Source organism: Episyrphus balteatus, chromosome 1 (genome assembly GCF_945859705.1).
Source record: "Episyrphus balteatus chromosome 1, idEpiBalt1.1, whole genome shotgun sequence".
In the NCBI taxonomy this organism is placed as follows: domain Eukaryota; kingdom Metazoa; phylum Arthropoda; class Insecta; order Diptera; family Syrphidae; genus Episyrphus; species Episyrphus balteatus.
Genome location: NC_079134.1, coordinates 93,423,735 through 93,447,122, shown reverse-complemented (window position 1 = coordinate 93,447,122; position 23,388 = coordinate 93,423,735). Strand labels below are relative to the sequence as shown.

Genomic DNA, 23,388 nt, shown 5'->3' with positions numbered 1-23,388 from the left:
TTTAGTAATTTAACATTCAACTCTAAGGGTTTTTTTAAGTATTTAAAATATTAAAAAAACGAACAATTTGCCGTACTGTAATTCTGAAATTATAACTCCTAGAGAAAAATTATGTACCAAAGAAAGAAAGACAATTATATTTCCAATCTAAAAAGTCCTTGCAAGTTTTTTGTCCGACCAGTCGTTCTCGAGATATTGAGACTAATGCGTTTTTCCAAATGGCGGACTCCCCATAAGACAAAACAATACGCAAACTGAGACTTGTACTCAAGAAACCCCTCTTCAATACTGCATTCAAACTAAGCTGATGTCACAACTTTTTTTCAGATTTTTCCCCATTGACTGAACTATACACTGTGTTACAAAAAGAAGGTTTCAAAATATGCGCGGGCGGAGACCTATCACGTTTTGTAGAGCTAGTCGCACCGTTTACACTGTCCAAGTTTTTGCAACAAAATTTTTGGGACAAGTGCGCTGTTGACTGTTCCCCCCTATTTGGGACCTGAGAAATCGATTGGCATCATTAGTTTTTCGATTTATCGGTACGACTTCAAACAAAATTTTTCTCAAAAGTCTAGAAAAATCTCATGTCCGCTTGTCGCGATTTCAAGGTCAAATCGCGAAATGGAGATTTTCAAAATTAGCAAAAATAGGCTATGGTATTATATACGCATATGATACATGATTTCAAGGTATTTTTTAATGCTGATTCCAAAAAATCTAAAATCAAGACAATCTGACGTCTCTGGAAAAAGTTATACCTGTTTTTCATCTGTCAACACATATTATTATAACAGTTGCAAACTTACTGCCGAAAAACCCTTAAAAGTTATGGTAGATGAACCAAATTTTGCTTGAAGATTTTAGAATCCATCATTATTAAAAATCAAAACAATCCATTATAAAAAATATATATACCTAAGAAATAATGGTATTTTTTGATGGAGGGGCAAATTTTAGGATATGCACTAAAAAAGATTCTTGTTCATCTTAGCAATAAGTGCTAATAGGCTAATTTTTTCATTTTAATCTTTGTTTGGATATTCTTTAACTACCCTCAAAAATCTAAAAAAATCTCATGTCCGCAAGTCCTAATTTTCTTGGTTTGAAGATAAGGTGCAGATTTAAAAAAATTGAAAAACTACACTTCAGATATTTGTGTCAGATCAACATGAATAAGGTGCATTACTTTTCAGGGATGGTAAGGTTGACTTGTTTGTGAGTTTTGTTGGAATAAGTGTTAAAAAATACCTTTATATCATGTCGCTTATGTTGGTATACATATAAAAATTTAAACTTTTCTTACTAATTTTTGGATTTTTTTGCATTGATATCGTTATGTTTTAGTGGAGTAACTAAAGCAAATTACAGATCCAATTTTGATAATTTCTGTTCTTAAACGTCGGCAACGAAAAATATTTTAAAATCTTTGTGTAAAAAATTGCCGGTGTTGCCGTTTTGTTTTTTTTAAACTAAAAATAAATTTTTTTTCAAAACTTTTTTTTTAATTTCATAAATAAAATGAAGTAGCTATAAGGATTATTTAGATTATTTATAGAAAAAAATTTTATGGGATTGAAGTATAAGATTAAATCGTTTAAGATTTCAATCGTGCAAAATGCTTAAAATTATTGAAAAAACTTCCGAAAAAAATTTTGTTCGAAGTCGTACCGATAAATCGAAAAACTAATGATGCCAATCATTTTCTCAGGTCCGAAATAGGGGGAAACAGTCAACAGTGCACTTGTCAAAGATTTCGACTTGCACAGTGTTATGAAACGGTATTAAAAAAGTTCCTAACACCCCAAAAATCTGGAGTTAGGAAAAAAAACGATTTTTTGACCTTCACCCATTGAAAAAAACCTAGGTTCGTCAAATTTGTACCCATTTATGATTTTTTTTACAGTTTCTGATAGAAGATAAAAATTCCATTTTTTTCGTCATTTTCCCAACTTCTACATTAATTTAAAGTATATGTTTTCAAAACAACATGCTGTTTTAAAAATATATTCTTAAATAATATTTATCTCCAAATGAAACGAGGTATTTTTTATGAAAATCAGTTCAAAATTGGGTTAGAAAAAAATGTTACGATTTCACGTTTGGCACGTTGTAGGATAACTTGGACGCCAAGATTTGATAACGGTTTTTTGTAGAACAGTTCAACACAATCTTTTTGTAAAAAAAAATAATTAAAATAAAAAAGATTAGTAAAAAACAACGGCAACACTTAAAGTTATACTTATAAGTGATACCATTTCTGAAAGGCAGAATTGTATATTTAATTATAATTTTAAAATTAATATATTTTAACCAATAGTTTTTGAAATAATCGATTTCAAAGTTAAAAAATGACGAAAATTAGAAAAAAAAACTCATTGATTATAATTTCTGTCCAGACTGTGAATTTTAATAAAAAATTGACTCATACAGAAAACTGCCTCAATTGATTCCTTATTGAACAATGAAAACTATATGTTTCTATGGCTTCGAGGCAGGGGCGTACACACCATTGGGGCAATCGGGGCAGTGCCCCGGGGCCTCCGACACGCCAGGGCCCCAACTAGAGACATTGCAGAGAAATCAACTTATTAGTAACAAAGCAAACAAGACATGAATCACTTCGGACACAAGAGAAACAAATTATATTCTTCATTGTAATATATTAAGAATATTTTAATATTATATCTAAAAAAAAAATCACAAAAAATCACAGATCGAATGTTTTTAATATTATGTATGTATATTATAAATCAGTCTTAATTCTCTTATAAATAAATAAATAAATAAATAAATAAATAAATAAATAAATAAATAAATAAATAAATAAATAAATAAATAAATAAATAAATAAATAAATAAATAAATAAATAAATAAATAAATAAATAAATAAATAAATAAATAAATAAATAAATAAATAAATAAATAAATAAATAAATAAATAAATAAATAAATAAATAAATAAATAAATAAATAAATAAATAAATAAATAAATAAATAAATAAATAAATAAATAAATAAATAAATAAATAAATAAATAAATAAATAAATAAATAAATAAATAAATAAATAAATAAATAAATAAATAAATAAATAAATAAATAAATAAATAAATAAATAAATAAATAAATAAATAAATAAATAAATAAATAAATAAATAAATAAATAAATAAATAAATAAATAAATAAATAAATAAATAAATAAATAAATAAATAAATAAATAAATAAATAAATAAATAAATAAATAAATAAATAAATAAATAAATAAATAAATAAATAAATAAATAAATAAATAAATAAATAAATAAATAAATAAATAAATAAATAAATAAATAAATAAATAAATAAATAAATAAATAAATAAATAAATAAATAAATAAATAAATAAATAAATAAATAAATAAATAAATAAATAAATAAATAAATAAATAAATAAATAAATAAATAAATAAATAAATAAATAAATAAATAAATAAATAAATAAATAAATAAATAAATAAATAAATAAATAAATAAATAAATAAATAAATAAATAAATAAATAAATAAATAAATAAATAAATAAATAAATAAATAAATAAATAAATAAATAAATAAATAAATAAATAAATAAATAAATAAATAAATAAATAAATAAATAAATAAATAAATAAATAAATAAATAAATAAATAAATAAATAAATAAATAAATAAATAAATAAATAAATAAATAAATAAATAAATAAATAAATAAATAAATAAATAAATAAATAAATAAATAAATAAATAAATAAATAAATAAATAAATAAATAAATAAATAAATAAATAAATAAATAAATAAATAAATAAATAAATAAATAAATAAATAAATAAATAAATAAATAAATAAATAAATAAATAAATAAATAAATAAATAAATAAATAAATAAATAAATAAATAAATAAATAAATAAGTAAATAAATAAATAAATAAATACATAAATTTATTTATTTATAAAAGTGTCGTGTCACTTTTTTTCATAAGACCCACCGTTTCTTAGGTATAACGATTCAAAAAGTTGAAGTTGAGTTGTAATCGTCATAATCAGGCTTAATCTGAAAAAAAACTCCCAACTGAAAAGTTCCTGAAATTTCATTTTTTTTTTAGCTTTAAATTCATTCTTCTATGGTTAAGAATATGGGAAAGCAAAAAAAAATGGAAATTTTCGCCATTTTTCCGATTGGGGCCCTTCTCCCGAAAACATTTCCCTGGGAATTTTTGTTTAGAACAGATCCGAATACAATTCAGGGTGTCCGATAGAGAATGACAACCCTAAAACAGCTGATAGCTACAGTGTGATGTATTCTGATGCATATAAAACTACTTTAATTAAATCTCTTGATTACATTTTTTAGTATTTACTTCATTTATTATGTATGACAAATGTAACACGATGTTAAATATTTTGTTTTTTAGAAATCTGTTAAATGTTTCGTTTTTTTTTAACAGTTAAAAAAAAATTTCATTTTAAATCGAGTTTGCACCTCAGCTCTTTTTGAGGTAAGTACTGAAAATTTAAATTGATGACAATATCTTTTTTTTTTAGTAAAACTAAACAAATTTAGGAATTATGTGTAACAACACTAGCTTTAATTTAATATATAAAAAGTGAAAATAACCCCATCTGTTTGGGAGCTACAGCTAATTTTCTTCGAAAAACAGAGATATTTGATACTTTGAGCGAGTGTCGGCACCATTTAGACTTATCCAATCGAGCTGAAATTTTGGCTACCTAAAAATCTGCAAAGGCGGAACATTTTATGGGGTTTCCCTGAAAAAAATTCGACAAAAATTTGTAGAAAATGATAAAAAAAAGAAATAAATAAAATTCATTCATTCGGTGTTGTAGTGAACGAAAACATATGAGATGTAGTCCGGTCAATTTAGACATCCGAGGTTACATTAATTCCCAGCAAGCTGAAAATTGGTAGGATTGTTGGAAACACCATCATAAATTAAATCTAAAAAGTCCTCATTGATCCGAGGTGTGGAAAAAAATTTACGGGGGGTCAAAGGTCACAAAAACTGGTTTTTCACGATTTTCAGCAAAACGGTAAGTCTCATCAAAAAATTTTCAATGCAAGAATTGTAGACCAGATTATTATATATAAAAAGTGTCATGACACTTTTTTTCCTAAGACCCACCGTTTCTTAGGTATAACGATTCAAAAAGTTGAAGTTGAGTTGTAATCGTCATAATCTGGCCTATTCTGAAAAAAAACTCCTAACTGAAAAGTTCCTGAAATTTCATTATTTTTTTAGCTTGAATTTCGTTCTTCAATGGTTAAGAATATGGGAAACCAAAAAAAAAAAATGGAAATTTTCGCCATTTTTCCGATTGGGGCCCTTCTCCTGAAACCATTTCCCTGGGAATTTTTGTTTAGAATATTTCTGAATATATACAGGGTGTGCAATAGAGAATGGACAACCCTAAAACGGCTGATAGCTACACTTATGACTGTTCTAAAAACAGACAGAAAAAAGTTCTATCGCAACCAGTTCATAAAATATTGGCTTTTTTTCGTTCAGTGTATTTTAAATTTTATCATCTTGTGTTTTCGTTCACTACAACCACGAATGAATGAATTTTATTTATTTCTTTTTTTTATAATTTTCTACAATAATTGTATGGGTACATAAATGCTTTAAAAACTGCAAAGCTATTGCACATTTTCGTAAAAAAAATTTTGAAATCTGTTTTTTTGATGCAAAATGTAAAAAAAGTATTTTATGAAAAACTTTAAACACCTGTGGTATAAAATAAATCTATAGAAACCTAGAAAATATTCCCCTTAAACGAGAATATTTTTAAGAAAGTTGTCCACCTAGGTTTCTATAGATTTATTTCATAAGTGTAGCTATCAGCCGTTTTAGGGTTGTCCATTCTCTATTGCACACCCTGTATATATTCAGAAATATTCTAAACAAAAATTCCCAGGGAAATGGTTTCAGGAGAAGGGCCCCAATCGGAAAAATGGCGAAAATTTCCATTTTTTTTTTTTTGGTTTCCCATATTCTTAACCATTGAAGAACGAAATTCAAGCTAAAAAAATAATGAAATTTCAGGAACTTTTCAGTTAGGAGTTTTTTTTTCAGAATAGGCCAGATTATGACGATTACAACTCAACTTCAACTTTTTGAATCGTTATACCTAAGAAACGGTGGGTCTTAGGAAAAAAAGTGTCATGACACTTTTTATATATAATAATCTGGTCTACAATTCTTGCATTGAAAATTTTTTGATGAGACTTACCGTTTTGCTGAAAATCGTGAAAAACCAGTTTTTGTGACCTTTGACCCCCCGTAAATTTTTTTCCACGCCTCGGATCGATGAGGACTTTTTAGATTTAATTTATGATGGTGTTTCCAACAATCCTACCAATTTTCAGCTTGCTGGGAATTAATGTAACCTCACCCCCTTATTTTAGTCTAATTTGACCGGACTAATGATAAAATTTAAAATACATTGAACGAAAAAAAGCCAATATTTTATGAACTAGTTGCGATAGAACTTTTTTCTATCTGTTTTTAGAACAGTCATAAGTGTAGCTATCAGCCGTTTTAGGGTTGTCCATTCTCTATTGCACACCCCGTTTATATTCAGACTTATTCTAAACAAAAATTCCCAGGGAAATGTTTTCGGGAGAAGGGCCCCAATCGGAAAAATGGCGAAAATTTCCATTTTTTTTTGCTTTCCCATATTCTTAACCATAGAAGAACGAAATTCAAATTAAAAAAATAATGAAATTTCAGGAACTTTTCAGTTAGGAGTTTTTTTTTTCAGAATAGGCCTGATTATGATGATTACAACTCAACTTCAACTTTTTGAATTGTTATATACCTAAGAAACGGTGGGTCTTAGGAAAAAAAGTGACATGACACTTTTTATATAAAATAATCGGGTCTACAATTCATGGATTGAAAATTTTTTGATAAGACTAAGCGTTTTGCTGATAATCGTGAAAAACCAGTTTTTGTTACCTTTGCCCCCCCGTAAATTTTTTTCCAGGCCTCGGATCGATGAGGACTTTTTAGATTTAATTTATGATGGTGTTTCGAACAATCCTACCAATTTTCAACTTGCTGGGCAGTGGCGTATGCAGAAAAAAATTTGGAGGGGGCTGGAAAATGTTTTCAATTTTTTTTACCGATTTCCAAAAAGGAGGAGGTGTTCAATTCGTCTGTTTTTTTTTTTTTGTTACCTCATAACTTTGGATTGAGTGAATCAATTTTAATAATTCTTTTTGTATTGGAAAGCTGGAGGCTGCAATGTGGTCCTATTTCAACTTCGTTCAGTTTCGGCCATAGAAACTATTAGAAAAACCATAAAACCCAGTTTTGATCCATGGAAGTCGGTTTTGTTTTTTGATAAAAATGATTATTTTTATTCATCTTTTATCGACAAAACAATAAAAATATAAGTTTTGATAATATTTTGTCAAAAAATTGCAGATTCATTGAATTGAATTCGATAAAAAAAAATTTAATGAGTGAGAAAATACAGAACACCTTATTTCACTTTCGGCAAGTGAATGCGGGACGTGAAAGTCTCAAAAACTAATTTTCATTGAAAGTCTTATTGATGTTTAATGTTGACCACTAAGATTTTGAGATATAAAAAAATTTTTTTTTCCAATATCTTTGAGAAAAAGATTATTTTTGAAAAAAAGTAAATATAAGGTACTCAAGACAATAAAATACGGCTTGATTCCATAAGAAGCTTCGCAAAATTTAACGGTAATGTAATTCGACGTCAAAATACCAAAAAAATAATTTGAAGCATTCTGAATTGAACTAAAATCCTTAAAAAAATGATCTCAACCCTCAAGGGCAACTAAGACACTTACGCAAACAAACACAAACAACCATTTCAGAATTTGGAGGGGGCTCGATCATTCAAGATTCAGTTAACCATGTAGATTATGATGAATTCAGCTAAATAATAACATGATTTTGGAGGCTTGGGGGGGGCTTGAGCCCCCTGAGCCCCCCCCTTAATACGCCACTGTTGCTGGGAATTAATGTTACCTCGGATGTCTAATTTGACCGGACTATAAATAACAAAAAAAAAAGGAATAATAAATTACAAAAAAAAGGAATAAAAATAAATTGGTGAAATAATGAACGATCAATATTCTTAATAAATATGTGTGCATTATATCCTTGCTATGAAACCAAATAAAAAACAAAAGGCTTATCTTAAGATTCACAAAAATTTTATATTTACCGCTGTATTTATAAACGTTGTATTACTTTATACAACTGTTAAAATTTTCAAAATGTGATGAAAAACCTTGTTTATTGTTGTCTTATAGCTGTCAAACTCATACAAAGAGTAGATTGTCTTAACCACGAATAATGTGATTATTATTTTTATTAAATAAAGCATATTTCCAACAAATTGAAAAAAGCTATGCTGTGTATAAGTAGACAAAAATCTAATAAATACGACTATTAGTGTTTAACTTCAAAATCCTAGAATGTACATACATATTTAATATTTGTTAGGTCATGTAGTTCTTGTGTAGAAAAATGCCATGGAAGCTTTAATATCATTTTTAAATTTTGTTTTGAGTTATTTGAAGTCTTTTAATATGCGTTTTGGCACATTCACCCCAGGCTGGGGATCCATAAAACATTATTGCTTGAAAAATAGATTTGAAAATATGAAGCTTATTTTCAGTAATTAGTTTTAACCGTCGGTTTATGAAGGGGTAAACAACTTGTATGGTAACATTGACTTTTTTATAATTTGTTGTATATGCAATCCAAATGTTAGTTTATTATCAAGAAGTACCCCAACGTTTTTAGCATTAGTTTCCCAAATCACCCGAGAACCACCGATTGTGAAAGTATTGCTTAGTAAGAGGCAAGCTTTCCTTTTACGAGTAAAAAAGACAGCCTGCATCTTATAAGCATTCAATTTGATCTTCCAATCGTTGAAATATGTTTCTATAGTTGTATTTAAATCATATTACAGATTGGTTTCTATTACGGAACCAATTGAATCTGATGTATAAATACAGGTATCATCCGCAAAAATACCTTTTTCACAAAAGCTTAAGCTAGGGAAATCAGATGTATATAAAATAGGTATATAAAATCGGTTCAAGAACCTGCTTCAATATTGAACATTTTGGACAAACAATTATTGACAGACACTTTAAACTTCCTTGAATGAAGAAAAGATTTTATTATTCTAATCAGGCATAACGGAAAGTTATATGTTGGAAGCTTATGCAGGAGGCCATTGTGCCAGACAGTGTCAAACGCTTTTTGTATATCAAGTAATATCATCCCAGTACTTTTTCCTAAATAAAAATATTGTTTTACATACCTTGTAATTCTGTGAACTTGATGAACTGTAGGTACTATGGAAAGCTCTAAACCCAAATTGTTCTTGGGGGAGCAAATTGTTTTGATTTATATGACATATAAGATAAATTTTGATTTTTTTTTCTCAAAGCATTTGCTTAAAGAGCTCAGCAGACAATTGGCCTATAATTTAAAGGTTCACTTGCACTTTTACCTGGTTTCAAAATTGGTAAATTGAAAAATAAAAAACAAAAATAATTTGAAAATTATATTTCAATTTTCTCAAAACATAGAAGTAGGGTTTCCAGAACATCTCTTTTAAAGAGAACATGTTCTCTTTTCAACTCTGATCTTTTTTACACTCTCTTTTTTCATAAAATTCTTTTTTTGTTCTCTATTTTTCAAAAGTCCTCTTTTAAGTATCTTTTTCATTTTCGTCCATAGTTTTTCAAGATTGTTACGATTATCTGACTCCCACCCTAAAATTTGTTTCAACTCTGCCCACTCACAGTAAAGGTAAAGTGTTCATCGCATTTATGTAAATTTCGTTTTCGATCTACATATTTTAAAATTTCAAGTTAGAATATATTTATGCAAATATATACTAATTAGTACCCTCCTCGACTCCACTCACGAATAGATATCGCGTGGACGCGAGGTTTGGGTTTATGTTAAGTTTTTTTAAAAACCAAATATTCCAAAAAAAGAGACTTGTGAGGTTATTCCAAAGTTTACTTCTCTAAAGAAGTTAAGCATCCATTCAAAAGGATTAACATTAACTGAGAATATGGAGGCGTTCTTCTTTGTACTGCTTATGTTACGTTCTTTTTGTTCCCTTTTTTCTTCTAAGTCCTCTTTTTTTAAAGGTTCGAATGTAAAATGTTCTCTTTTTAGTAAGGTCCCAAATGGACACCCTACCTAGAAGGAATTTTTTATTCTAATTCACAGTGCACAGTGGGTCACCTCCCATACAAAGTGCGGTCAAAAATATAATGACCATTTTTTTTAATGAAACACCTGTATTATCATTTTATATGATTTATTATTGCAAAAAAATGCATCAACTCAGTTTTTTAAAATTTTGGTTATTTTCAAGAAAAATAAAAAAAGGTAAAAAAATTTTTTTTTTTTGAAAATATAAAAAAAATGGTTAATGCCGGAAATGGACCTGCCTGTCAGTCGAGCACTTTACCCTTACCCTCTAGTTCAGTCTTTTATAAAAATAATAGTGCCAAAAAGGAATTTTTTTAGTTTTACGTTGTAATTTTTTTTTCTCCGTGTATTGATATTTAAACTCGTATTACTCGAAAAGTGGAAAAAACGGCGCTATTATTTCGAAAGGGAGGACGGTATTCTTCATTTGAGAACTTAAATTGTAGCGGGCACTCGAAGGCAAACCAACTAAATCTCTAATTTAATGAAAATTGAGCTAAATAAAAATGGTTAAAATTGCTTCGCTAACGAGCCCCATTACAATTAGCCTTAATGTTATTTAACAATATAATTTATATTTTTAGAAAGTATTAACCTTCTCGTTTAATATCCATAACAATTTAATACTGTTCACAATTTTTAACACCCGCTATCACTATCGCAAGTTCACACCTTATAACTGCAGCGATTAAAAAACTGTACCTTTTTTTATATACCGACTTTGAATGGCTATTAAGAAATGAAAAAAAGGGTAACCGTCAAATTTTTTTTGGTTTTGGTTCGATGGGAGATTGTAGAACTTTGTTTAATCATTGGATTTTAAAAAATTGACATTTACTTTTTTTATTTTTGACCTATGGCGGGACCCACTGTGCAGTGTGGACAAAAATAGTAATGAGTGAGTTTTTAAAAATTTTGTTTCGCCTAATTTTAATTTTGAAATCGATTATTTCATAAACAATTGGTTGAAATATATTGCCCAAGTTATCTTACTACGTGCCAAAATAACATACAGGGTGTCCCAAAAAATAACGTCGAAATGAAAACGGTAGATAGGGTAGGTGGTGACAGTTATCAGAAAAATAAATTAAAAAATCGCAGCCATATATTTTGTGAGTAATGGGCATTTGAAAAATATTCGAAAAAATGGTCACCCTGTGACGGTTTTTCATGTGCCGTGATTTCAAATCTTAATTTTATTCAAAAATTTTAACTCAGCTGCATCAGTTTTAAAGCAAATATTACTTTTGTGCCCAACTTAGTACTAAAAAGTTTTACATGACTCTAATTCAATGAACCTTAGTGTAAAAAAAATCCGACTTTTTTATTATGTAATTTTTCCATATTATTTAATTTTTTGTATTCTGAAAGGATCTGGCAACAATAAGAGGAACGTTGCACATTGGAGTATTTTCATCAAAAACCTGCACGGAGAAGACAGACCTCATAGAATTTAGCGGATCGCACCTTAATTTAAGCGGATTTCTGCATGGTTTTTTGCTAAGATGGCTTTCACCTTAAATTAAGGTGACAAGTCGCATTAATATCTTGAATGCGCAAGTTGAAAAAAAACTGGCAGCCACCGGGGATCGAACCTACAACTGCGGGGTTACTAGGCCAGCGTCAATTTTTTTCAATTTTAAATTCATTTTTATTTTTTATCATCTTAAAACTATCTTAAAGCTAGACAAAAATTCATAAAAACTAGCGTACTTATCAATTACTTACAACTAACTTACTGGCCCTATACGGGCACTCTAAGTTATACTTCATTTTTCTTAATACTAATGCCTTTCGGCCTTAAAACTAATTTTATTCAAATATTTATTTCATATGGTTTTATTTTTTCCAAGAAATAATTTTTAAAAAAACCTGGATTCTGATCATTTTTTTTTACTTATTTTTAAGTATCCATAGACAATCATCGGCCGGATGAGGGCCATGTAGCAAATCACCTTAACCCTAGTGTCGAGCCGACTGCTATAAAACAGGTCCGTCAAGATAGCACCCACACCCCCAAATTTTCAAAATCTGAGTATGCAGTAATTTGTTGCTAATTAGTTACTCTAATCTCGAATTTTGTTGCTCCACTCCATCCCCCTCAGAATTGATGGAAAGGGTGTGGGTGCTATCTTGACGTCAAGATTAGCACCCATCTTGACGTCAAGATAGCACCCACACCACAAAACTAATTTAATTAATATATTTATTTTATATGGTTTTGTTTTTTCCAAGACATATTAAAAAAAAAAAAAAACTTGGATTCTGATAATTTTTTTTACTTATTTTTAAGTATCCATAGATAATCATCGGCCGGATGAGGGCCATGTAGCAAATCACCTTAACCCTAGTGTCAAGCCGACTGCTATAAAACAGATCCGTCAAGATAGCACCCACACCCCCAAATTTTCAAAATCTGAGTATGCAGGATTTTAGTGATAATTTGTTGCCAATTAGTTGCTCTAATATGGAATTTGTTGCTCCACGATTTGACCTTCAAATCGACTGCAACAGATGCAATATTTTGGAGACTTTTTATCTATACGCTTTTTTAAAAAACTAAAAACGCCAAATTTTTGACAGAATTTGTTGCTCTGCAAAAACCTATTTTAAAATTTTCTATCATTACCCAATCCCATCTTACAGGAGGAAAACTAATTTTGCGATGACGTCATCCAACAACGCAAAAAATCGTTATACTCAAAATTTCAAAAAAATAAGTATGCAGTAATTTGTTCCTAGTTTGTTGCTAATTTGTTACCCCAATCCCGAATTTGTTGCTCCCCCCTTACCCCTTAAATCTGTGGCATACCCAGCTTGACGTCAAGCTGGGTACGCCACACCACAACGCAAATTTCAAAATCTAAGTATGCAGGAATTTGGGTCTATTTTGTTGCTAATTTGTTACCCTAATCTTGAATTTGTTGCAACAGATGCAATATTTTGGTGACTTTTTATCCATACGCGTTTTCAAAAAACTAAAAACGCCAAATTGTGGACAGAATTTGTTGCTCTGCAAAAAACTATTTTTAAATTTTCTAATTTTGCGATGACGTCATCCATCAAGCTGGGTACGCCACAACGAAAATTTGAACATTTAAGTAGGTAAGCAGGAATTTGAAGATATTTTGTTGCTAATTTATTCCCCTTATCTAGAATTTGTTGCTCCACGGTTTGACCTTTAAATTGGCTGCAACAGTTGCAATACATAGCTTTATGTAGGTATATTTTCAAAAATGAATACTTTTTAAAAAGCTACATTTCCAATAGTCAAGCATTCTTGCCCTTTCATAAGCCCTTAAAACAAGTACCTACCTATAGGTACGGAAGACGTTAAGTAAAACTCAACAGTAAAAACAAAGTTTACAAAGGTACCTACTACTGCCCATTTAATTTCTCTATATTATATAGACAGCTTTTCCATTCCTGTTTTACCATTCATTAGGTACCTACCTCAATTTCAAAAATTAATTTGATTCAACGTATAAACATCTACCTACCAGGGATGGGACTTTGCTGCAATTGCAGTAGAACTACTGCATTTTTTCAAGAAACAAATCTATTGCCTTTAAATAAAATCTACTGCACTTTTTGTTTTAAAATAAATCATTGAGTTTCATGTGAACAAGATTTCCGAAAAAATTCAATTTTTCAATTTTACTTTTACCCTATCATAAGTTCCGTGCGGAAAGTTGTTCACTTTCACAAAACTCACCGTATTTTGAACTTTTTTTTCAAGTAATGAGTGAGGTAGTCGACAGGTCTTTTCTAGCTAAAATTTTAGTGACGCACAAGGAACAAGTTTTGCCGAAAATGTAAATTCCATTCGGGGGAAACTTACAATAGTTTTTTAAATTCCATGCGAACAAAAATGTTTCGGGTTGGAAATTTCCACGTGAATCTCGTGAAAAAATGTTATGAACATTAGACTGATTCAATTTTTTGTTCTAAGCATTACCGAAAATATTGTTGGAAATGACGAAAAAAAAAATACTGTAAAAGTTACAGCCCTTAATATTAATTTTAAGTACTGTAGCATCGCAAATTTCTATTTCCCATATGATTTACATGGGAGAGATTGTATTTTTGAGTTTGGAATTTTATAACTTTTTAATGATTCATCAAAAGACGTAGATTTAATCATTTTCTTGTATAAAAGAGCGTTCACTCTACAAAATTGCATTTATAAAATTAAAAAAAACCCACGCGAAAAATTAATTTAAATAATTATTAGTTGAAAAAAAGAATAAGTCGAATTTATTGAAGAAATCTAATATGGAGCAACAAATTCAAGATTGGAGCAACTAATTAGCAACAAATTAGCAACAAATTACTGCGTACTCAGTTTTTTGAAATGTTGGGTTTGTAATGGGTGTGGGTGCTATCTTGACGTCAAGATAGCACCCACACCCTTTCCATCAATTTTGAGGGGGAAGGAGTGGAGCAACAAATTCGAGATTAAAGCAACTAATTAGCAACAAATTACTGCATACTCAGATTTGGAAATTTGGGGGTGTGGGTACTATCTTGACGGACCTCTATAAAACAGCCGTTTCGTCAGGGCAAAAGCTCCCCTAGCCCTGGCCAGAGCAGCATCCATATGTCTATTGAAATATAGATATTGTTCTAGCCAGATCCCAAGGTACTTTACTACACTTTTACTCGGCAGTGGATGTTCGTGTGGCTAGCGATCGCCAGCTTCCGCCAGTTCCTTCGCGTATCATCTGAATTGTTTCTGTTTCTGAAAGTTAATTTTCAACTTCCAGTCATCACAATATCGCTGAATTTTGTCAAAGTCATGTTGCAAGAGAATTCTGATGACCTCAACTTTTGGAGCTGTTCTGTACGCAATTAGATTGTCTGATGACCTCAACTTTTGGAGCTGTTCAAAGTCACGTTGCAAGAGAATTCTGATGACCTCAACTTTTGGAGCTGTTCTGTACGCAATTAGATCGTCTGATGACCTCAACTTTTGGAGCTGTTCTGTACGCAATTAGATCGTCGGCATACGCAATCGCCTGAGTTAGACTTCCTATCAGATCGCTGGTGTAAATACTAAAGAGAATCGAGAATCGGTGAGTTCACCGCCATTTTTAGTATTAAAAACTCCAGTAGAAGTTACATTGCCACTTTTGACAACAAACGTTCTACCATTGAGCATGTCATAAAGCATATATAAAAGTGGTTTACTTATACCAAGTCTTGTTAATTTTAGATAGAGACCTTCTAACCAAACGGTGTCGAAAGCTTTTTTCCAAATCAACAAGACAGGCACCCGTGCACTGTTTTCTAGATTTGTTCCACTTACCCCTTCGGGTAGGGGAAAAGAAAGAATATACCCGAGGTAGGCATGCCTGTCGTAAGAGACGGTTAAAATCCACCCTCCGTATACTGAGAATGACGTATACAAAAATATGGAATGAATAAAACAGATAGATATAATACCACAGGTGGCAATTCAGATTTTCTGGAAAATCCACCCTCTTCGGAGGTCGGCTCTAAGGATTCTGGGGAGAGCCAATTATTCCAATTCGAACACTTGATGAATCCGTTTTCAAGAAAACCCATATAAAACAGACGAAGAAGAGCTAAAACGTGAAACGGAAAGATACTCCAAAAAAAGACTTGTGTCACTCGAGGACTGCCGCGGTAAAGCTATTGCATTGCATTTTTTATCGACTTATGCAATTATAATTTATTTAGGTACCTACACTACACAAAACCAATGATTATGTTTTTTTTGTATCTCCCTATCAATTCATATACAACAACAAGGTCACATTTGAAAACATGCATACACACAACCTCATGTCATAAACTTCTCCAGACAAAAAAAAAATAAGAAAACACAAGAATACTCTTTCTCTTCTGATTTAATATCGCAAGCGCAATGCAACGCTTTACTCGTTCACAAATCACAAGAAGTTGAACAAGAAACAGAAGAATGGGAAGAGAAAAGAAAAGAAAATACAGATAATTTTTTTTGCTTCTGATTTATTCTGCAGACACAGCATTTATGGTCTTCTTCCTTACTCTTCTCTTTGTAGTCTAACACAATTTTTATAACCCTCTCTGTCTGACTTAAGGAAGTTGAACAAGAATCAGAAAAAAATAATAAAATACATACACACCATACCATACACGTATTTGCTCCTGATTTATCATGCAGCCACAGCATTTATGGTCGTCTTCCTTACTCCTCTTTTTGTTGTCTAACACAATTTATATAACCCTCTCTGGCTGAACCAAAACCATTCACACATCCATGCAAGCTACGTACAATCGTATCATATGCATATACACACATACCATCATAAATGGACTAATTTTTCGTTACGTTTTTTCTTGGTTAGCTCCCCATGCCAGGCCTGCGTTAAAATCTATGCAATAGCTTAAAAAACCAAAAAGACGTTCCAAAAAACGTAAAGTTCTCTCCTCACCAGAGGGTGCTTCTTCTTCCGAGACAGAAGAAGCAAATGCACCAAAAGATACAAATATGAAAGATTTAGATTTAGATTAGATTGATTTTTATTCACCATTTCAAACAATTAATTATATACAAACTCAGATATAGCATTGCATTGCCGTCTGCCAGATTGACAAATAGTTTTATAACTTTAGTTAAATTTAACAGATTCAGATTAAATATTACAAGTAAAGCAAATTTACATTTAAATTGATCACATAAAGAGTAATGAAAAAAAAATAAAATAAATAAATAATAAATAATAAAACCTGAGTGGCTTAAAACATTTCATTAATTACACGGTGTTGCAAAAATGAGGTTTCAAAATATACGCGGGCGGAGACCTTTCAGGTTTTGTAGAGCTAGTCGCACTGATTACGAAACGGTATTTGAAAATCCCCTAACACTTCCAAAATCTGGAGTTACGGGCAAATTGAAAAAATTCTTGCTTCGACAATTTTTTACCCATTCGATTTTTTTACAGTTTCTAATAGAAGATAAATATACCTTTTCAACAATGTATAAAACATGTAACTCGGTTAAACCACTTAGAATTTATAAGCTGTCAAAGTTCAAAAATTCCATTTTTTTCGTCATTTGCCCAACTTCGGCATCAATTTAAAGTATATGTTTTCCAAACAACATGCTATTTAAAAAATATATTCTAAAACTTTATCTATTTCTCAATCAATCGAGGTATTTTTTATGAAAATCACTTCAAAATTGGCTTCTAGTTTTTGAGAAAATTGAAAAATCATTTTATCAGATTTTTCTTCTTTCAAAATATTTTTTGTTTTTATTTGTTTTTATTTTTCAATTTTCTCAAAAACTAGAAGACATAGAAACATTATAGTTTTCACTGTTCTTTAAGGAATCAATTGAGGCAGTTTTCTGTGTGAGTAATTTTTTTTACTAAAATTCACAGTCTGGACAAAAATAGTATAAAATGAGTTTTAAAAATTTTTTTTCGCCTATTTTTAACTTTGAAGTCGATTATTTCAAAAACTATTGGTTATATTATATTGATTTAAAAATAAGAATCAAATGTACAATTTTTTCTTTCGGTATGGTATCATTTATTACTGTAAGTGTTGCCGTTGTTTTTTAATAATTTTTTTTTTATTTTGATAATTTTTTTTTAGAAAAAAAATGCCCCTCCCACCTAAACGGGGGGAGATAGACCTCTCCTCCTCTACAAAAACCCGTTATCAAATCCTGGCGCCCAAGTTATCCTACTATGTGCCGAAACAACATTTTTGTTCTATACCTAAAAGTTCGAATTTCTGTATCTGGGTTGAAATCGAAAATTTTTTTTTCTAAGCCAATTTTGAAGTGATTTTCATAAAAAATACCTCGATTGATTGAGAAATAGATATACCTAGTCTTAGAATATATTTTTTAAATAGCATTTTGTTTTGAAAACATATACTTTAAATTGATGCCGAAGTTGGGCAAATGACGAAAAAATGGAATTTTTGAACTTTGACAGCTTATAAATTCTAAGTAGTTTAACCGAGTTACATGTTTTATACATTGTTGAAAAGGTACAAAAATCGAAAATGGGTAAAAAACTGTCGAAGCTAGAATTTTTTCAATGGGTGAAGGTCCAAAAAATCGTTTTTTGCCCGTAACTCCAGATTTTCGGAGTGTTAGGGGATTTTCAAATACCGTTTCGTAATCAGTGCGACTAGCTCTACAAAACCTGATAGGTCTCCGCCCGCGTATATTTTGAGTGGTACACCGTGTTATCCTTTCACGATAAGCCAGCGCAATTTTGCAGTAATTGAAGAGTTTTGGGGCTTCCATTTCATTGAGGTACGATAACATCTCATCTTCGTTTAACACATTGCAGCCAAAAAAGAATCTTCTTGTTTCCTTCAACACTGGACACCTTCCTAGAAAGTGGAACACATTTTCTCGTTCTCTCTGATTACACAAATTACATAATACCGGAAGGTCATCTCTATGGGGAACAAAGTTGAGTTGCAAAATTTCTCCACGCAGTCTTACCATCATTGGGAGATGGTCCGAGTACGGTACCATGTCAACTTTGAAGTCCTTAACGAAATCGTTCCATGCACCCCCAGCAAGACTATAATCAATGACCGAGTTTCCTTGTTTTCCAACAAAAGTGAAGTCTAAATACTCATCAGAATTACTCGTACCATTTAGGATTCGTAGGCCAAAAGAGTTGCATAAGTCTAGCACTTTATTAACTCTAGCATTTCTGATATTATCCTTAGATTGGCGTATAGATCCCGCTGCTTCATTTTCTATTCCCGCCTCAACTCCTGATCTGGCATTAAAATCGCCTACCAAAAGTACGTTTGGATTATCATTGTGGAGCATAAACTCGTATAAATTTCCGAAATCGGCTTCCCACTTGTTGCAATTTAAGTATATTGGCACAATTAATAGTTGTTCATTCGATAAATTAATTTTCACATAAGTAATATACTCTTTGTTTTCAAATGTACAAACTAAATCTTTAATGTCTTTTTTTAGTCCCAGGCAAAAACCACCGCTTGCTCTTCCTCTTGCATTTGACCTTATTGCAGGTATCCATTTAAAATCAAAATTCTTAAAATTATTCTCAGTTACAAAAGTTTCAAACAAAAAAACAATATCAAAACGATTAACAAAGGTATAAAAATCCATAAATAAGTTCTTATTGACAAGGTCTGATACATTATATGCTAGAATAGTAAATTTAAAATTTATCGTTTTAGCAGTTATTACATTTTTAACATTTTTACTAAGGCAGACGGCATTTTTATTAAAAGTTAGATTTATGAACGGGCCCCCCAGTTTGGGAGCCACTGCATCCAGTTGCCATTGTGTTTCCACCAGGATCAGCTGTCACCTCTGACATGTCACCCACCAGATGTTGAAGAAATGTCAATCCATCCTCGCTGTCACATAATAATTTGTTGTTTTTGTCGTAATAAAATGTTTTCCCATTAATTGTTAATGTTTCTCCCCTTATTTGCGTTTTTTATATCTTTGTTTTTTGCAGTGATTTGTGTTTTCAGTTTCACAATTCTTCTCCTTCTTTCTCTTGCCGCCGCAGGGTAGTCTTTGTTCATCGTTATTCCCGTACCATGAACGTTTGATTTGGATTTTAGCACGCAAATTGCATCTTCCTTGTCCTTCATTTCAACGATGACATTTACAGTGTTTCCACTGGAGTAGAGTTCCCGTACGCTCTTTACTTTACTAGGGTTATCTGTTCGAAGAAGCTCAAGACAAACCGATTTCGCCCGCTGGACAGCATCAAGTCCATTTTGTTTGGGAATATGCAAAATTATATTCTACTCGTTGGATTTCTTTTCAAGTAAACCCGACATCTGTACTGATGCTTTCCATGTCGGTTTGGGTCGCCATGTTTTTTAGTTTTTCGTCGAGAATAGTTGCCACAGAAGATTGTATGAGGGCTATAAGATCATTTACTGGCATATTTCCTATCATTTTCGGTTAGGGTGGATTTGCAGATTGGGTCCTCGATAAAGTTGGAGATTGTGATAGCTCGTTATGCATTCTTTTGGCAGAAGCATTACCTTTGTTATTTGGTGAATGTCCACCAAACATCGTTGCAACTTATTTTCTACGTTAAAGACAATAAACTCACCCCTGTATAAGACTTGTTTTACTTTTTTCTTATATCTCACAAGGAATATTTATACTTTAGGAACACTTAAATAGTTTTTAGTGAGGTTAAAGAAAAACCGGTTAAAATAAGGCCACCCCCAACGAATTTCAAAGTTATCTCGCTTAATAACAACAAGTGGAAAGTTTGTGTAAAAGACTCCGATAATTATCGTCTCCTTTCGCGAAGACTGAATGAAGAAAAAGTAAGTGGTACACATACGAAAACAAGTCGGAAAGACCTCTACGCGTCGTGGTGAGGGGCTTACACTCTTCATGTCAAAAAAACGACATCATTAATGATCTTAAAGAAAAGAATTACAAGATCTTAGATGCTGAAAACATAATCAAGAAAGAAAGACAACAAAAAGATAAAGAAACAGTTGTGGTACGACGTGGTCTCCCACTATTTATACTCACGTTTGAGAAAACAGAAAAACTAGAGGAAATCTACAAAATCAAAACAAGAAACGTACAAAACAAGTCCCTCAGTGTAAACGCTGTCAAGGATTCAACCACACGCAAACTTATTGTAAAAAAGAACCCTCGCGTGTGAAATGCGCGGGAAAACATTTAACCACAGATTGCACCGGAAATAGCAAGAGTCCAGCAAAGTGCATTAATTGCAACGGAAGTCACTCGGCAAGCTTTAGAGGCTGTAAAGTAGCTAAAGAGCTACAAAAACGGCGAGAAAAAATTCATGCCCAAAGAAAACCCACAAAGAATCAAATTTCTAAGACCCCTAAAAGGGTAAATACAACAAAAACCACCACTGGCAAAGAAAATCAAACGCCAACAACATCAAACACGTCTCCAAAGAAACGTAATGGAAACTCATACGCTGAAATGGCGGCTACACCCGTAATCAAAAATAGTTCCGAACCTGTCGCATTTTCTCAATACTAGGCAATAATTTTGTCAAAATTTGAGGATCAGTTGAAACTTAACAAATTTATGTCTGAAAGGGGGAGCGGGTCATAATTTTGCTTGTCAAAATTCTGTACGACAAAATTCTGTACGACAAAATTCTGTAGGGTCAAAATACTGTAAGAGCATAATTCTGTACGTCATTATACTGTAAATACAAAATTCTGTAGTACGTCAAAATACTGTATGAACAAAATACTGACTTGCAAATTCTGTTTTGTAAAATTCTGTACGGCAAAATTTCCTTTGATAAATAAATAGTAACTTTAAATATAATTATTGACATTAAAGTTGTAATTTTATACAAACATAATTATTAAAGTAAAAAAGTAAATCAATTCTAGGAACACAAATCAAATTTTTCTTAAACATACAAAATACATTTTACAAAAAAAATGTCAAAATCAATATAAATTTAATTTTTTTTCAATCCGTTTTAGGTATGCAACGTGGTTTAATTCAGATTGTTTTTTTTTTAAATAAGTGTAGTTTTGTATTCTCTCTCTTTTTTCCGGAGCTCCTAATAAAGTACCTAGATTAATCATCATTAGAAGCTTGCCTCTTTATTAAAATGATCTCTTAGAAATTTATGGTAAACCCTCTTTTAAATATATCTGTATTTCAAAATTCTGTAAAAATGCTGTAAAAAATATCGTTTTGATAATGTAAAAAAGTGCGCGCGCCCTTTTTTACATTATCAAAACGATATTTTTTACAGCATTCTTACAGAATTTTGATATACAGAATTTTGATGTACAGAATTTTGAAATACAGTCAGCCCTATCGGCAATCTCACTTAAGAAATTTTCCCGGGAGTAGGTTTTCTCTCCCGGGAATTTTTCTCCTTATCGGCAATCTCCATCGGAATTTCGTTTTCGGGAAAGAATCGCAGCCAACTTAACAAAACAAAAAAACCTTCGAACACATGTCTTCGAAAATTTTGACAACTCTAATTTGATTGTATTTAGTGCACAAAAACAATTAAAATGTTTAATAGTCAATATTTATATAATTTTTTTCTTTGGTGTTGATTTGTGAATTTTTATTCAATATTTTTTTTATTTTTTTGCCCAACTTATTACTTTGTTTGTTTCTTCAGATGGACATGTAATTAATTTTGTGTTTGTAATTTTAATTAAAGAATCAATCAATAAAGTTTCTTAAGCTTTGTCTTTTTTTTGACATGATAAACAAATAACTGAAATAAATTGAGGCATTCCACATAATTTGATAATTTCTTCGACCAAAGCAGCAAACTAATGCTCTCGGAATGGTCTCCTTTAGTTCCATGCTTTTTTTAAGGGTTTTCTTATATTTTATTTTTGTCTACTATTTTGCGTTATCCAGTTGCAATATCATTTGCTTTTTGTTGGATTAAGGAAGTAAATAATTTAATATTTTTAACAGAATATTTTGAAAGAAAAACACGTACATTTTGGCTTCAAAAAATCTGTTCCCCATAAAAAATATGATAGAAATACTTCGGGGGAGAAACTTCATTCCCGATAGGTATTTTTGTGTGGGAATTTTTTCCTAGGAAATTTTTCCATTCAAAAAGTATTGCCGGTATCGATTTTTCGGAATAGAGAAATTTTTCCAGGGAAATTGTATTGCCGATAGGGCTGAGTATTTTGACCAACCAGAATTTTGCTATACAGAAATTTGACTTTCAGAATTTTGTTCGCACATCATTTTGCACATACAGAATTTTGATATACAGTATTTTGGCATACAGCATTTTGAATACAGAATTTTGCAACATACAGAATTTCGACCCCAACCCTCCGAAAGGCTTTCTAAACTCGAAGATTTTATTTTATCCAACACTATACAAAATATAAATGATGGAAAAGCTTAAAATTATAACATGGAACGCCAACGGATTATGGCAAAGACTTGGAAAATTAGAAATGGTTATGCGGGAAAAAGATATTGACATGTGTCTGGTATCAGAAACCCATGTAAAAAAAGAATCAAAATTCAAAATCAACGGTTTTCTTGATTACCACGCAATTCATCCGTCGAACAAAGCAAGAGGCGGAGCATCATCATTTATAAAAGATTGTGTTAAACACTCTACA

At 30.7% G+C, this 23,388-nt stretch overlaps 1 protein-coding gene across 8 annotated transcripts in view; it reads right to left on the bottom strand.

Annotated features, from left to right (window-relative positions):
* The window catches only part of LOC129921226 (SLIT-ROBO Rho GTPase-activating protein 1-like), a 747,084-nt gene that overhangs the window by 216,389 nt on the left and 507,307 nt on the right, over positions 1-23,388 (bottom strand). The window lies entirely within an intron of this gene.